This window comes from Pseudophryne corroboree, chromosome 1, assembly GCF_028390025.1.
Source record: "Pseudophryne corroboree isolate aPseCor3 chromosome 1, aPseCor3.hap2, whole genome shotgun sequence".
Taxonomy (NCBI): Eukaryota; Metazoa; Chordata; class Amphibia; order Anura; family Myobatrachidae; genus Pseudophryne; species Pseudophryne corroboree.
The window spans coordinates 729419401-729437395 of record NC_086444.1 but is presented as its reverse complement, the minus strand read 5'-3'; positions in this window follow the sequence as shown (position 1 = coordinate 729437395).

Sequence of the window (17995 nt, the reverse complement as noted above, 5' to 3'; positions counted from 1 at the left end):
CTTCCCATTGGTAATTTAGCATTAGGGATGAGATCAATCGGACAGTCAAAGTCACGATGTGGAGGGAAAGTGTCCATCTCCTTCTTAGAGAAAACATCCTGAAAGGTGTGATAAGGCTCATGAAGACTCTTATGATTGGTCTGAACATAAAGGATAGGGAAGGGAGAGACAACAAGCCTCACATATAGTGCTCAAGTGGATGATGGGTTGAGTTCTCTCAACCAGGGCAGTCTGAGAACCAGTGGAGCAAGAGGGCAATGAATAAGGAAAAAATTCAACTTCTCAGAAAGAAGGAACCCCACAGAAAGAAGCAGAGGCAGGGTAGGAAACAAGATTTGATCGTGGGTTAACAAGTTGCCATCAAGGCCACAAACAGAGGCAGAAGGCCCTAAGGGCTCAAAAGGAATATTTAAGGATTAAGCAAAGGTGGAGTCGATAAAATTCCCTGCTGCTCCACAATCCAGGAAAGCAAGTACTGGAAACTTCTTAGCATCTGAAGTAAAATTCTACAGGAACTAAAATGGAATGTGAGGGAGTAATGGTAGAGATACCCAAGTGAACCCCTCTGACCTCACTCAGGTTTAGTCTTTTACCAGTCTTTTAGGGCAGACACCAACAAAATGGCCCACAATAAAGATAAATAAATTTTGCCCACCTACGCTTCTTCTCATCAGAAGATAGCCAAGTGAAAGCTGCATGGGTTCGGGATGCTCCTCCTCAGCTTGAGCACTACAAGGATGGGCCGGGAGTACCCCAAACTCCCTCTCATGTTTTCGTTCATGGAAACAACGATCAACCCAAATGGGCAATTTCATGAGAGCATCCTAAGACTTAGCTGGTGAATCCTGCACAAGGCAGTCCTTACTATGCTCTAAAAGGCCATTTGGAAACTGACTCTGAAGAGCTGCATCATTCCATCTGAAATCTACAGCCCATCTTCTCAATTCAGTGCAGTAGGACTCCGCAGTCCCATTGCCCTGCCTGAGAGAATGAAGATGAGCCTAGGATGAGGCCGCTCAATCCGGTTCGTCATACAAACAGCCCATGGCCGAAAAGAAAGAATCAACAGAAGATGATGCCTAAGACCCAACAGGCAACCCAAAAGCCCAAGTTTGGGGATCCCTCAGAGTAAAGAAATTACTATCTTGCCCAAGTTTGGGGATCCCCCAGAGTAAAGAAATTACTATCTTAACTCGCTAGGTGTAGGATCCAGTGGAACTCGGTCTGAGGTCAAAAAATAATTTACCTCTCTTGCGAAAACTAAGGAATTGTTCCCTGTCTCCGGAAAACCAATCTGGTAAGTTAACCTTCGATTCTCTGCTTCCTTGAGAGGCAAATCCTGCTTGAATAGTATCCTGTGTGGCAACCTTCAAAGTAAGCTCCTGACGTTTATGAGTCAAGCCTTGGATTTGATTAGCCAAGACTTGTGCCGGGCTCTGAGCGGAAGGATCCATAATGACTCCGGAAGAGAAAGTAAAACTCTGACCTTCTTAGCTATTTTTTTGTTTAAAAAAATCTTTTTTACGAGGAAGCACTGGCGTATCTATAATGAATGCAGTGTGTGCAGTTCACAAGGGCCCCTAAATCCAGGGGTGGCCCACAACACAAATGCTGCACCCATTTTTTTAATACTCTGGAGTCCCATGCCGACATCACTGGCATTGTTAAAACCCAATGAAAATGACGCAGTGGCCATTGTCACGGAGTTCTGCACATGTACTATAGAGAAATTACTGGGAAAATGGCCACCATGCCATTTTCCCAGAGATCTGCGCATGCGTAGTAGAGTCTGAGAACTCTAGTGTTTAGAATCTGCAGTGCTCCAGGATTTGCAGTTGGAGCACTTCATCGGTTAGAAGGTGTGTCTCCTGGAGGAAGGCTATATCAATGCGTTGTTTAGTCAGGTAGAGCAAAACTTTCCTTCTTTTTGAGGGTGAGTTTACACCTCCTACATTTAGTGAACCAATTTTAAGTAGCGACATCATCCATCCATAGATAAGTATGTCATGTGGGCATCACTATTCATCTAAGGAAGAAAAATTAAAAGTATAAATACAACCTCGCTAACATGAGCCTGAGTGTAAATAGCTAAGTAGGGGGGAGCAAGTCGGGAGCAGACCTGTTCCTGAGAATAACAAAGTGTAAACATACAAAACATCAAAACATAGAACAATGGGGGTAATTCTGAGTTGATCGCAGCAGGAACTTTGTTAGCAGTTGGGCAAAACCATGTGCACTGCAGGGGGGGCAGATATAACATGTGCAGACAGTGATAGATTTGGGTGTGGTGAGTTCAATCTGCAATCTAAATTGGAGTGTAAAAATAAAGCAGCCAGCATTTACCCTGCACAGAAACAAAATAACCCACCCCAATCTAACTCTCTCTGCAAATGTTATATCTGCCCCCCCCCCCCCCCTGCAGTGCACATGGTTTTGCCCAACTGCTAAAAAATTTCCTGCTGCGATCAACTTGGAATTACCCCCAATATCAAAAGCACCAAGCAGAAGGTGGGTCTCCGACTCGTATCTTTCAAAATTGACCATCTCTGTGATGCACAAACTTGGGAAGTTGGACTTCCAATGTGTGGTACAAAGAAAAATAACATAATGAGCTCAAGAATAGCTCTGTGACACCGCCTAGGCATTGAGAGAGGGGTGTCTGAAAATACAGAATTATGTTGCCACCGGGTGAGGGGGAAGGGGGGGCAGGATGGGAAAGAGGCGGAGAGGAGGGGGTGGACGGGGAGGGAAAGAAGGGGGTAAAATAAGGGGATGAGGGGGGGAGGGAAGGGGGCGGGTGTGATATTGACGCGGGTCAAGCCGCTGCATAGATTCTATAATAGGAAGCTCACATAACATCAAGCAGACAAATGAAGTAATAAACAGTGTAGACAGATATGCAAAGACGATGCTGCACGACTGTGCGAGAGAATACTAGGAATTGAACTATAGTAACAGTCATATCAATCATCATCGTGCCCAGATTGGGCATCTGTATCAGTGTGTAATTCTTCTAGATATTGTTGTGCATCGGCTACTGAGGTAAAGTCCACGTGTGAGGATCCATTGTAAATGCGGAGCCGTGCCGGGTATAACAAGGCAAATTTTTTCCCTTTCTTGATCAAATAAGAACATACTGGAGAAAACTCTTTTCTAGCAGCTGTTAGCTCTGCCGAATAGTCCTGAAATAGGAGCAGTCTGTTTCCATTCCATTGTAGGGAACCAAGCTTGCGGGAGGCCAGCCATAGCAAATGTTTGTGTGCGTAATTAAGGATACGAAAAATGACCACACTGGGGCGAGCGCCTTTTTGGTTGCGCACCGGTCCCAATCGATGTGCTCGCGCAATTACCATATTTTGACACTGATCCGATATTTTAAGCAAGTCTGGGAGTGTGATTCGTATAAAATCATAAAGTGCCGGGCCTTTTACGTCTTTAGGGACTCCAACAACTCGTAAATTATTTCTGCGCGATCTGTTCTCCAAATCTTGCAATTAATTAATTATCGAGTGTTGAAGTTTCCTCTGTTTAGTAGAAGAGGTTTGAAGATCTGCCACATCAGAAAATATAGCCCCCAGCCTCTGTTCAGTGTCCTGGACTCTGTGAGTTTGCTCAGCTGCTGTGTAATGCTGGCTGTTTGTGCAGTGATAAGGGGGCCTATGGCACCCCTAATTGTGGTCACCATGTCCCTGTATGTCACAGGGGAGTCTAATGATGCAGCATCAGCAGGAAAAGTGTGCCCAGGGGGGGACAGGGGAGCAGCTCACTTCTACTATGCAGCTTCGTGCTTGTAGCTGCAGGCACATGAGCTGGGGAATCCGTCCAGCCAGCTCCGGGCGCCATCTTGGAGGGGGCCTCCTTAGCTCCCTTGCTCTTATTGCGGGGCATTGGAGGGAGGAGGAAGCGGTCCATGCACCGCAGCGGCTTCTGTGGGGATCGCGGGTGTGGGTCCCAGCAGCGTGGAGGCTGTGAGAACAGCCATGAAATCGGGATCCCGGCAGCGGTGTCAGAGCTGCACTAACGTGCGGCTCTCATCAGCGGGGCCGAAAGCGGAAGTCCAGCTTTGCATGTTCTTTTAGTATCTCAGTCATATCCTGGGCTTACAACTCTTTAAATATTGTTTTAAAGCAGAATTATTACATCTACCTCACTCTTATTAAAACAATTAATTAAAATCTGGAGGCAGGTCTCCAGCAGAATAGAGGCTCCTGGATTAGACCCTGATACTTCTTTGAGTAGCTTGAGTATACTAATTAAACTGTCTGGTTTACAGCCTAACTCAGTCTGTGGGCATACCTACAATAGGTCAACTATAAAATAATTCAATTTATTGTTCATTTAATCACCTTAGACATAAATTTTATTTACCATCAGATAATTTGTAACGCAAAGCAGCTTGGACATGCCTTGTTGACACAGTTTTCAAATTCACCCCCTGTTTTCATTTCCTCATTATTAAAAACAAGAGTTTAGAGATCTGATGTCCAGTGATGACAAGGAGGTTATAGGAGTTGGATAACAGCTAGTTTGTCACACATTATCATGGTAATCCACAAAGCACATGACAGAGGAATAGAGGGCAGTGGGGAAATGGGGATGAGGTTGCCAGATTTGTAGAGCAAAGGGGTGAGTCAGGGAAAGGGTAGGGTTAGCAGTAGTGGAAAAGGGTGGGGATAGAGTAACACTATTTTGTCAGTCTCGGTCCCCATAATTTCTGATGGCAGCCCTGATAAGGGGTAATGAAAAAATGAATAAGAATGGCAAGAGAGAGGAGTATGGGCGTGGTGAGAGGATTTCCAGGTTGGGTTGTATAATCACAAACGATGGATGACAACAGGGCTGAAGAAGTGGTGATGAAAAGTTATGGATATGGAGTATCTCAGAGGATAGGCATTAGAAAGAAGCAGAAGTACAATGGTAGACTGCAAGAGTAGGTGGCTAGAGGTAAGTGAGACCAGAGTGGAGGTAGAAGACTTAAGGCCCATACACACTTGACGATAAAATGAGCGACGTCGTTCATTTCAGCCCTCATCAACGACGTCGCTCATTATATCGTCAAGTGTGTGTATGCATCCGACGACCACCGATGCGCGGCACCGCGGGACGTTAACGACCCTCACTTATCTGTGGAGCATGTATGCTCAATTTCCACTATGGTCGTTACCGACCAGAGACGTCGTTGAATGTGTATGGTGTGAACGACCAACGACCAAGCCACTGTCACCAGCCCTGTTCCCAGCTCACTATTTTAATAAACTGTTCAGCTTGGATGCTTCAACAATGAATGGTCGTTGGTCTTTGGTCGTTGGTCTTTGGTCTTTGGTAGTGTGTATGCTCATGTCGTTTGCTCAGCTGTTCAAGGGAAGTTCAAGGGTCGTTAACGATGTGTGCATCGTCAAGTGTGTATGGGCCTTAAGAATATGAGTAGAAATTAGGAAATGGAAAAGAGGACAGTGGTGGTTGAATACAAAACATTGGTTGTTGAATAAATTAGAGCCAGGACATAAAAAATAATAGTGAAGAAATATCGGTGAGGATGTCAGTAACAAACTCAAAGCTTTGCCCATATTCTCTCTGAAAAATTATACTCAACCTCCTCAAATTTTCACACTGTTAGAAACTAACAAAATGATATCATCATTCTAAAAAAGAAAATCCCTTATTTGATATTTTGATTAATATGCACAGCTAAGCTCATAGAAATAATAAGTAAAAGGCGTATATGCCAAATTGTGAATCCTTGCTACTGGGGTAAAAACAACAACATAAAAGTTGTATTGTTGTATATCATACTTAATATTCAGCCATGACACTTTTCTGTGGGTTGTCGATATGTCTTACTTTTGTTATGATCAGAGAAATAGTATAAATGGAAGAGATTATGTCCTTGGAAATAGTGTCTAAGCTTTCTTACATATGAGTACATATATAAATTTATATGGTGTGTGTAGGGGAGGATATACAGTAGTGAAATATTGCAGTTCCCAAATCCTTCAGGAAATAAGTTTTACATCTAAAATGCTATGGGGTATATGCAATTGCGGTCGAATTGACGCGAAAGTCGAAAAACGGGACATTTTCGACAAAAAAAAACATGTCGAATTGGATTCGTCAATGCAATACAGTACTTTTCGACAAAATATCTTCTGTTTCAGACTTGACTTTTTGCAAATCGACATTTTCAAAATTCGACATGTCTGCAATGGTCAAAATGCGGCTTTTCGACAAAAGTATATTCAATTGAAGAATGACGATTCGACAACAGTGCTTTTCTACAGCAAATTTGTCATTTTCAGTTCGCCTCACTTTGCTGGCGGGATCTAATAAAAAAATTTAAAAAAATGTTTTTTTTTCTTTTTTGATTGCTAATTGCATATCTATTTATATTTGAAGGGATTATCTACTTGGTTTGTCTTTTTTTGACTCACAAGTATTATTTAATTGATTTTTTAAAAGAATATTTTTTTCTTCACTCTGCTGAGGGAAATGTACCCATGATTCCACAGTTTTACCCAGGATACACTTCTGCAAAGCCCCTCCTATCTCCGGCAAGTGCCGGAGGGTTGCATTTGGGGCCGCTGTAACCTGCTTGTGTCAAAAGTGTTGCTTGTACCTTTTCCTTTTCCATAGAAGGGTGACACTACCAATAGCTGGAACCTCATACTATTATCTTCCACAGGTCTTGCGGAGTATCCATCCCAAGTGGCGTGGATGTGAAGAGACACGACTGTTCCCCTGATGTTCCATGGGCGACCTACTTGTGATATGGACCTGAACCTCCGCCATGTAGCAGACAACCCCGCTCAGGGAGATGTATTGCCCAAAACTCCCTCTTGTCCAAAGTCACCCCGGCGTGTCCCAAGTGCAGCCCTCCAGCATTTGCAAAACTGCACATCCAATCATGCCCTGACAGCAATGCTTACGCTGTGTCAGGGCATGCTTGGATGTGTAGTTTCTCAAGTGCCGGAGGGTTGCATTTGGGGCCGCTGTAACCTGCTTGTGTCGTGTTGCTTGTACCTTTTCCTTTTCCATAGAAGGGTGACACTACCAATAGCTGGAACCTCATACTATTATCTTCCACAGGTCTTGCGGAGTATCCTTCCCAAGTGGCGTGGATGTGAAGAGACACGACATTTCTCCTGATGTTCCATGGGCGACCTACATGTGATGTGGACCTGGACCTCCGCCATGTAGCAGACAACCCCGCTCAGGTGAGATGTATTGCCCAAAACTCCCTCTTGTCCAAAGTCACCCCGGCGTGTCCCAAGTGCAGCCCTCCAGCATTTGCAAAACTGCACATCCAATCATGCCCTGACAGCAATGCTTACGCTGTGTCAGGGCATGCTTGGATGTGTAGTTTCTCAAGTGCCGGAGGGTTGCATTTGGGGCCGCTGTAACCTGCTTGTGTCAAAGTGTTGCTTGTACCTTTTCCTTTTCCATAGAAGGGTGACACTACCAATAGCTGGAACCTCATACTATTATCTTCCACAGGTCTTGCGGAGTATCCTTCCCAAGTGGTGTGGATGTGAAGAGACACATTTCCCCTGATGTTCCATGGGTGACCTACTTGTGATGTGGACCTGAACCTCCGCCATGTAGCAGACAACCCCGCTCAGGTGAGATGTATTGCCCAAAACTCTCTCTTGTCCAAAGTCACCCTGGCGTGTCCCAAGTGCAGCCCTCCAGCATTTGCAAAACTGCACATCCAATCATGCCCTGACAGCAATGCTTACACTGCATCAGGGAATGTTTGGATGTGCAGTTACGCAAGTGCCGGAGGGTTGCATTTGGGGCCGCTGTAACCTGCTTGTGTCGTGTTGCTTGTACCTTTTCCTTTTCCATAGAAGGGTGACACTACCAATAGTTGGAACCTCTTACTATTATCTTCCACAGGTATTGCGGAGTATCCTTCCCAAGTGGCGTGGATGTGAAGAGACACGACATTTCCCCTGATGTTCCATGGGCGACCTACTTGTGATGTGGACCTGAACCTCCGCCATATAGCAGAAAACCCCGCTCAGGTGAGATGTATTGCCCAAAACTCCTTCTTGTCCAAAGTCACCCAGGCGTGTCCCAAGTGTAGCCCTCCGGCATTTGCAAAACTGCACATCCAATCATGCCCTGACAGCAATGCTTACGCTAGGTCAGGGAATGTTTGGATGTGTAGTTACGCAAGTGCCGGAGGGTTGCATTTGGGGCCGCTGTAACCTGCTTGTGTTGTGTTGCTTGTACCTTTTCCTTTTCCATAGAAGGGTGACACTATTACCAATAGATGGAACCTCATACTATTCTCTTCCACAGGTCTTGCGGAGTATCCTTCCCAAGTGGCTTGAATCCTCATGGATGAAAAGGGACACAACAGTTCCCCTGCTGTACCATGGGCGACCTAACACAATACCACTGCATCTCATATTTAACATTGTATTTACTTATAATTTAAATAAAAACCACAGAAAACTTCTCATTTTAAAAATTTATTGAAGAAATATATAAAATTGTATTTTATTTTGGAAATAAAAAATGAAATGTAATAAAACAAAAAAGTAGTTTGTTCTTCTTTACATTCTTTTCTTGTGTAGATATCTGTGGGGGAAAAAAACATATTAAGTAAAGACACTTATGATGTCATGTTCATTCCTTTCCCAAGAACATTTGTGGAACCACACAGCCCAGCATGACCCATTGCTGGGCTGTATGGTTCCACAAAGGCAGGCGGTCCAAAGTGGAATAGTGGTGTCAGTGGTCAGCACTTTGACACGCCTGCACTTGTGGAACCACACAGCCCAGCATGACCCATTGCTGGGCTGTGTGGTTCCACAAAGGCAGGCGGTCCAAAGTGGAATAGTGGTGTCAGTGGCCAGCACTTTGACACGCCTGCACTTGTGGAACCACACAGCCCAGCATGACCCATTGCTGGGCTGTGTGGTTCCACAAAGGCAGGCGGTCCAAAGTGGAATAGTGGTGTCAGTGGTCAGCACTTTGACACGCCTGCATTTGTGGAACCACACAGCCCAGTATGACCCATTGCTGGGCTGTGTGGTTCCACAAGGGCAGGCGGTCCAAAGTTTCTTGAATATATACATTGAAACATGTCTTTACTCACCTTGGTACGCACAACACGAACTATGCCGTCCACTTCAATTTTCCACCCAATCCTATGAAGAAGCCAAAAACAAACACTAGTGAATAGTAAATTCACACAACAGTGAAAGCCTATTGTACACCAATACAAAAAGGATTTTTTTGGTAAAAAAAAAAGTATCAGAATAGCTCTTTGGCCCATCATACATGTAGCCACAAGGAGCTTTCATCCGTTACCACACGCGCCCGCATACATGCCCGCGCATGTATGCCTAGACATAAAGCTCCTTGGTAGTACCCGGTCACGGGTTGGGGAGCCCAACACATATAAAACAATAGTAAGGAAAAAAAAAACTAATGGGAGGGGGAGAAAGGGATACATGAAAAACATAACAGTAAATAAAACAATACGACCGGGCTTATGGTGGTTGTCCGTCCGGATCCTCGTCTTCCTCCTGATGGGGCGTCGATGCCCTGGGCGGCTGGGGAGTGTGTTGACTTGGCCTCGGTGCCCGTGCGGGTGTAGATGTTGCGGCCGGTGTTGGTGGTGGAGGCATCTGGTGGGTGGGGTACATCCCTGTATATCCTTGGTACAGTTGTGACTGTCTATACCAGGATGGTGGTGGAGGAAGGGAAGGAGGCGTCCATGTGGCTTGTGATGGCGAAAGTGGTGGATCACCAGCGTGTTGATGAGCTGGCTCTGGGAGCTTATCGTACATCATCTGCAGTGTGGTTGCGATGATCTGTTGGCTGGCTGCCGAATGTCGTTGGCTCTCCGACATGTTGTCAACGCTGTGTGCCAGGCATGATGTGTTCTCCACCAGCCCGTTCATGGATGTGGCCAGAATGTGAAGGATGTCCATAGTCTCCCTGTGATCTTCTCGTCTGGTCTTTTGAATTTCGGCCGTGCTGTCGGCATGAGCCTTTTGCATTTCAACCAGACCGTTTGCCATCTTCTCCACTGTCCTCTCAATGGCGTCCAGTCTGGTTCCAACGACATTCGTGTAAGTATCCTGGCGGGAAGTAATCTGGGATGCCAGGGTGTGTACCCTCTGAACATTTGAGGGATCCTGCCCTTCCTGTACGTCTGCCACCAATTGCATTTGTGCAGCTGAAAAGAAAATTAGAAATTATTATACACATTCATACATTTGTTTGAAGGCTCACAATTCGATATTTACTTACACAGGGATGTAGAAACAGCAGGCTGCTGCACTTCCATCTCGTCATCCTCTGACGAATCCTGTAGGAGATCCGGCCTGTAGAAGGGACCAATCCCCGACGCAAGTCCTCTGCTGGTCCGTGGCACCTCTGTTTGCAATAGAAAAAAAAAATTAAAGTTAATAAACTATACAAAACTGGTGCACCCCCCACCACCCCTCCCATCCCCCCCAAAAAAAGTAAATACAAACCTTCTCCATCCTGAGGTGCCGCTGCTCCAGGAGCTTCGCTTGTCCTCAATTCTGGAGACTTTTCAAGGGTCCGGCTGGATACTTCTGCACGGCTGTCTTCAAACCAAAGAAACGTCTCATCCGTTAACCCTGTAGACTCAAACAGTTCGGGTGATGGGTCCACAAGGGTAGTGTCTTGTTGAGGCTCTTCGGTCACAGTCCCAGAGCTACTGGAGAGATGACGATCTGGTGATGGCCTGCGCGCAGGAGATGTAGTTTGGCGCCCATCTGGTGGTGTGGTCGCCGACGGTGTCTGGCGCACAGGTGACGTTCTGCGCGCTGATGTCTGGCGCACAGGTGATGGTCTGCGCGCTGACGACGTCTGGTGCGCAGGTGACTTTCTGCGCGATGACAATGTGTGGCGCGCAGGTGATGATCTGCGCGCTCCCGATGCTTGCTGCGCAGGTGACGGTCCGCGCGCTGCTGTCGATGCCTGCTGCGCAGGTGATGGTCCGCGCGCTGGCGATGTCCTGCACGCAGGTGATGTCCTCTGGGCAGGCGTGTCTGTGGAAAAAAAAACACATTAGCAAATACAAAAAAAAAAAAAAAAGATTTAGTACAGCTCATCTGAATGTATTCTTACCATCAGGCCTCCTTTTGGACTGCTTGTCTTCCGTCTTCTGGGCGGTTCTTCCTCCTCGGGAAAGCCAGCAGGACGGCTAGAGTCCACACCTCCGCGAACTCCTTCGACCATGGCAGGGTTCATGCGCCTTCTAATAACGTTCTACCAGGGTAGCCACTTCAGATTGAGAGCCGGACCACCTCCCGTAGCTGTCTCATGTCGGCGCTGAATCCCCATCTACTTCTTGGTCTGTCTGCGGCAATCACTGTACCGCTTCATGCAGTTTCTGGTGCTCCGGCGGTTTCCAGATACTGCAGTGATTTGTCTCGCGATGGCATCCCAGATGTTTCGCTTGGTCTTAGCTGCTGTGGTCTGTGCCCTTGGTCCATACAGAGCGTCGTAGGACCTGTCGACGCCATCCACTAGGGCACAGTTTTCCGCCTCAGTGTATCTGGGTCCACGTGGCTTCTTCGATCCTCCTCCTCCCACTCCTCGTTGCTATGCAGGGAAAGTTCTTCTGAGGGGTGGGGGGAAGGGGGAGATCGGGACCGCTTGTCCCTGGACATCTCTGTTGTAAAAAGAAAAAATATATATTTTTACAAATTTAACACACATTACAAAATTACATGCAACCACACGTCATGCTGCTGGGACCCTAGTTCTCAAGCAGGACCAAACACACATAAAAAAAAAAAAAGAATGGAAAAAAAAACCAGCCAAATAAGCCAAAACCCCCGTACAAGCATCTCTGCACATACTGGAGGTCAACAATGGCTGACACACACAAAATGGCTGACACACACAGTCAACCTAAACAAGCCAAAAAGCATCCCTGCACATGCTGGAGGTACACCAGTGCTACAATAGGATAAAAAAAACATGTTTGGCAAACAAACGACATGACATGTCGACCGCATGGCTGACAAACTTGCTCCAAGTCACCCCAAACAAGCCAAAAAGCATCCCTGCACATGCTGGAGGTACACCAGTGCTAAAATAGGAGCAAAAAAACATGTTTGGCAAACAAACGACATGACATGTCGACCGCATGGCCAACACAAACTTGCTCCAAGTCACCCCAAACAAGCCAAAAAGCATCCCTGCACATGCTGGAGGTACACCAGTGCTAAAATAGGAGCAAAAAAACATGTTTGGCAAACAAACGACATGACATGTCGACCACATGGCTGACACAAACTTGCTCCAGTCACCCCAAACAAGCCAAAAAGCATCCCTGCACATGCTGGAGGTACACCAGTGCTAAAATAGGAGCAAACAAACAAACAAACAAACCTGTTTTAGCAAACAAACGACATCACATGTCGACCACATTGATACCGACACGCACTAAAATCACCCCAAACAAGACAAAAAACATCCCTGCACATGCTGGAGGTACACCAATGCAAAAGCATGACCCAAAAAGTCATTTTAAGAAAAAAAACGTGAAAAACTACCCCAAAACACAAAACTCCCCCAAAAAATGCAGCAATACAAGCAGGAGCTATACACATACCTGCACACATATATATATATACATACCCCAAACACCCCAAAGACATACCCCAAACACCCCATGTACACCTCATGGCAACCCCCACTACACAAACACATACATGCAACACCAGACCCACATGTGGTACTTACCTAAAAATATAGAAATAGCTCCAAAAACGACTCTCCTCCGGGGTAACAGGTATCCTCCAGTCTGTCCTGGATTAAAGCCTGCTGGGTGTCCAAACGATACCACAGCAAACAACCAATTTGCTAGCTCTGCACCTCCACACACCTCTCTGCAGGTTCACAAAATGGCTGCTGAGCACGCAGCAAACAAGCCCTAATAAAGGGCTGAAAACGGCGGGAAGTCGAATTCAGGACGCCCACTACTCGACGATTGGTCCGTTATTCGACAAGGAGAGTGTCGAATGCGTTTTGTATTGCATATGGTGAATTCATGGTCCCGGCGGGAGGGCTGCAGCTGTCGAGTACAGTCGAATTTTAAAACTGACGAAAAAAAGGCGCAATTCGTCCGGAATTGCATATACCCCTATGTGAGAATGGTGAAGCATTTTGATTATGTCTTGGTAAAAAAAAAAAAAGGTTACAATGTGGAGGAGACTGAATGTAGAGTAAAAGGTCCAGGGAGACTATGGAAATTGTAATGTTGTTGATGGTTAGAGAGATTTGTGGCTAGGCCTGTGGTAGAGACACTACAGGAATGATTGGATAGGTAGGGAGGGAATCAAGAAATACAGTAATTGTGTCATGATGACCAGCAGAATGAAGAAGATGAAGAGTGTGGAGAAGAAGGTGATCAGTTGGTGTTGAAAGTAGCAGAGAGATCCAAGAGGATGAGTATGCATGAGGGACTAATGGATTACTTTTGTGAAAGCAGTCTCATTAAAATATATTGGGCAAAACTCTGACCAGAGGATTCTTGAAGGGCAGAAGTGCAGTTTGATGTTAATTAAGAACTTTATGATTTTAAATTTTTTACAAATGTTTATATAATTTATTGCATATGTTTTACAATAATTTTCTCCCTTTTGTGTATGTGTTTAATAATTCCTTGAAAGTTTTGAAACATTCTAAAATGAATATACAACAATTACCGACATTGGAAACAGTTAAATAAACAAAAATCCTTTAGAGGATACTTTACACAAAGGACTTGCTTCATGCTATTTACTTACTAATTTCTCTGTGTATAACAGGTAATAAATCACTGGGGATTTCTCGACTGTGTATTTGTGGTACATATAAACTGATAAAGACCTGTACAGTGTTAAACATTTCTGGACATTTTGAGACTGTATTCTCAGCAGGAATCCATTTCTGAGCTGTAAATTACAATTACTGATATAACTGCACATTATTATGCATTTTTCTTTGTGTTATTTACAGACAGCTATTTTCTCTGCTACAATCCCATCTAAATAACTTCACCCAGCAAAATGAATCATAACTGGGAGAAATATTTACCAAACTGTAACTCAGTGATGCACCTTGCTGCTCTCATCCGAGGCTGCAAAATTTGGTTCTTAAAACTCCACTATTTTTAGATGTGAAGTCTATGTGCACTGTATACAGGTGAAGATATCATTTGCTTTATGGTAGTGAGTGAGAGCTGTCATATATTTGAAAGAAGAGCTCAGAGTGCCAAAAAGCACCTACTGTACACTAATGTAAGGCTCTTCTTCCCATAACACAAAGGATTTGAAGATGAGAGATTATTATTATTATTATTATTATTATTATTATTCTAAATACCTGCTATAACAATTGTAATGATAGTAACAATTACTGATGTAATTCATATAGTATACGTGAGTTACATTTGTAATAGTTTGCATATTGATATATCATTTATTGAAGATAAATTCCCTTTTTTCCATTTTCTTAAGTACTTTACCAAAGTAGCTCTAATGGAAACTAAAGAAAACAAGACACTTCTGCAAGCATTTTGGCTTCAAGGATTTCCAGATATTTATAACTACAGGATGTTAGTTGTCATTTCATTCCTGGCAGTTTATGTTACAACAGTGGCTGGAAATGCATTGATCATGTTAGTAGTAATTTCTAGCCCTGTCCTTCACTCTCCTATGTATTTCTTTATCTGCCACCTCTCCTTTGGTGAAATTGTGTTTACTTCTAACATCATCCCTAACCTGCTTAGATCCATACTGAGAGAAGATGGCTCCATCTCTGTTGAAGGATGTTTCACTCAGATATTTCTGTTTGGCTGCCTCACTGTAACAGAATGCTTTCTCCTCACTATAATGTCTTATGATCGCTATGTAGCCATCTGTGCACCACTGCAGTACCACACACTCATAGACTTAGTACTCTGCAGGAAACTCTCTGCTGGTGCTTGGGGAGGGGGGCTATTCCTATCCATAGCCTCTTGCTCTTTCATATACAGTCTTAGATTTTGTGGTCCATACATATTAGACCATTACTTCTGCGATTATCTGCTGGTTTTACAACTATCCTGTATGGACACCTCAATGCTTTATCTGGAAACAAAAATATTCTCTGTAGTGGTCACATTGCCACCATTTATGTTTATTTGTTACACTTATTTCTGCATTATAAATGCCATTATTAGAATTCCTGCAACTACAAGCAAACAGAAAGCAATTTCCACATGCAGTTCTCACTTGACAGTCGTGTGTATGTATTATGGGACACTGATTACTATACATGTAGTTCCGAAAGTAGGAGAATCATACAATATAAATAAGATTCTTTCATTGCTGTACACTGTAGTTACTCCGTTATCTAACCCCATTATATACAGCTTGAGGAACCATGAAATGAAAATGTCCATGACCAAAATGTTTAGAAGATATTGTTAAATGAGAGATTTGGGACATGGGCATACCTGCTACAGTGTATGGATGGATATGTTTTCCACCTAGAAGTACAATGTTTTTTTTTTTTATTTGTTTCAGAGCCCCATTTGTAGTGTCACCTGATCACTGCAGCCATGGAGTCTGTGTGGTAAACATTAATGGTGTGAGATCTACTTACCTGTGTATCTGAATAATGTGTAAATCATGTATAAAAATTGTATTTAGGTTACAAATATCTCAATGTATATATTCATAAAATTTCCGATGGTTGGGAAACTGCACATGCATTGGACCCATTCTTTACATGTGCAGAACGGCACCTGTGATGGCATATTAGTAACCTCTGCCTGATGGGAGAGGCATTCGCAGGAAGAGACGGAGGTGGGGGGTGACCGGTGATGTGGGAATTCGGAGGAGTGTCAAGGCCAAGGACTGTGTCCCAGATGCAATTTTCTTGGCTTCGTAAGCCACACTGTGACCTCTAGTCTGAGTAAGTTCAGGCTTTCTCAGCCCGCAGTCGCAGAAAAACATCGCGACAGATGGTTGTGATGGTCATCCCGAACTGCAATCAAATCGCAGTTTAGAGATTGCAAATACAGGATGGAGGTGTTATGCACCTCCTCCAGCATTTGCATGCAATCCTTACTGAATTTGGCCCCTAGTCTATTACACAACTTAACTATAGTGCTTGTGTTTTCTTTAGCTTACAGTACGTCAGCCTTGCCAAAGCTGCCCAATGCAGCAAAACAGATATTGGGTTGTGCCTGCTGCATGTCCTGTTAAAATGAAACAATGTGATTGATATTATGCGTGTATGGCATTTAGGGGTATATTTACTAAAGGTAACTTTTAATCAGTTTTATAGCATTTGTTTTTAAAAAAGAGTAGCACTAGCACCATATTGAATATCACAGCCTCAGGGTCCATGGGGAGCCAGACAACTGCCAAGGCACTATGGGTTGCCGGAGCCCTGATCATCTGCGAATGCACGGCACTGGCTACTTCAAGAACAGCAGGAAACCAAAACCCACACACAACAAAAGATAGGCTCCTCCCTGCACAGCTAGAAAACCAGCAGCAGCAGCCATCGCCTGCCCTTTATACATTATAACACAACTACAGCTGCCTCACTACTGCACTGAGTCCAAGGAGTGGCAGGATAGGATGCCAGTAATGGGGAGAAAGATGCTTCTAAATGAGGGAGATCCATGTTTATGCACCACTGCACCCTGTGTATGCCCTTCTGTCAGGGCCGGCTCCAGGCCTACTAGCACCCTGAGCGAGAAAATTTAAAAGTGCCCCCCCCCTCCCCCATGCGCGCGCCGAAGGCGCGCGCTCCTGAAAAAGTGGGTGTGGCCTCCTGAAAAAGTGGGCGTGGTCTCGCCCCCCCCAGCAGTGCCAGCTACACATGACATGCCCTCCGGCAGTGCCAGCTACACGTGACATGACTCCCAGCAGTGCCAGCTACACATGATAGTGTTCACTTTTTAGGGCAGGTTGCTGATCACAGGGAGGGCACATTTTTAAGTTAGGTGGGCAAAATGATGTACATATTGTAATGCTTGTTGTACCCATTTCCACACGCTAAAGCATGGACTGTGCGCGCCGAAGGCGCGCAGCAAAAATTTAGGGGAGTTACTTCGTGGGGAAGGTGCGTAGCCACATTATAGTGGCAATTCACATTACACCACACAGTAGTGCAGCTAATACACATTGCACCAGGTAGAACCTCCTATAAGAGCACGTTAGACACATTGCGCCAGGTAGAGCACTGAGACACACTGCCCAGCCACAGACGCCTAGCGGGAACACTACATGATATGCCCCCCAGCAGTGCCAGCTACACATGACATGCCCCCCAGCAGTGGCAGCTACACGTGACATGCCCCCCATCAGTGCCAGCTACATAAATGGCCACACAGTTCCAGATGGATAAATGCCCCCACAGCGCAGATATGCCCCCACAGTGCCAGATACATTAATGCCCTCACAGTGCAAGATATGCCCCCACAGTGCAAGAAATGCCCCCACAGTGCAAGAAATGCCCCCACAGTGCCAGATACATAAATGCCCCCACGGTGCCAGATACATAATTGCCCCCACGGTGCCAGATACATAAATGCCCCCACGGTGCCAGATACATAAATGCCCCCACGGTGCCAGATACATAAATGCCCCCACGGTGCCAGATACATAAATGCCCCCACGGTGCCAGATACATAAATGCCCCCACAGTGCCTGATACATAAATGCCCCCACAGAGCCAGATATGCCCCCACAGAGCCAGATAAATGCCCCCACAGAGCCAGATAAATGCCCCCACAGTGCCAGATAAATGCCCCCACAGTGCCAGATAAATGCCCCCACAGTGCCAGATATGCCCCCACAGTGCCAGATATGCCCCCACAGTGCCAGAAATGCCCCCACAGTGCCAGATATGCCCCCCACAGTGCCAGATATGCCCCCCACAGTGCCAGATATGCCCCCCACAGTGCCAGATATGCCACCCACAGTGCCAGATATGCCACCCACAGTGCCAGATATGC